This window comes from Fukomys damarensis, unplaced genomic scaffold (assembly GCF_012274545.1).
Source record: "Fukomys damarensis isolate Sample0158 unplaced genomic scaffold, DMR_v1.0_HiC HiC_scaffold_37, whole genome shotgun sequence".
NCBI classification, from domain to species: domain Eukaryota; kingdom Metazoa; phylum Chordata; class Mammalia; order Rodentia; family Bathyergidae; genus Fukomys; species Fukomys damarensis.
Window position 1 is genome coordinate 71,923,814 of NW_022900949.1, and position 435 is coordinate 71,924,248.

The following is a 435-nucleotide window of genomic DNA, read 5'->3' on the forward strand; positions in this document are numbered from 1 at the left end:
TTTCTGTAATCAAACCCACGTAGATATGACCTTACATATTTAGTACAATGTGTTACCCCTGTACACAGGGAAAAAAATAAAAATAAAAATAAATTAACTTTTCTAGACCAATATGGTTGTCCATTTCTGTACAATGCCAAGTCAACACAGTAAATTGGGATGACTTTTTCCAAAGTGGCAGCACCGTTTAAGTTTCCCAAAAATAAATTTATATATATATATATGTGTGTGTGTGCACACATATATATAAAGACTAATAATAGTATGTTATGCATCGATAGCAGCAACAGCTTTTCCAGGTTCTGCAGTCATTTGAATAAAATTATAGATATTCAGCACATTCCATTAAAAAAAAAAAAACAAAGAAAAGAATAATATCCAGACAACATCAAAGTTCTGTTGCTGCTGTGGTACCTGGCACCATTTTTTCTATTA

General features: G+C 31.3%; 1 protein-coding gene across 1 annotated transcript in view; it reads left to right on the forward strand.

The window, feature by feature from the left end:
- The window catches only part of Plod2 (procollagen-lysine,2-oxoglutarate 5-dioxygenase 2), a 59,102-nt gene that overhangs the window by 23,306 nt on the left and 35,361 nt on the right, over positions 1 to 435 (forward strand). The gene's annotated exons all lie outside the window — the stretch shown is intronic.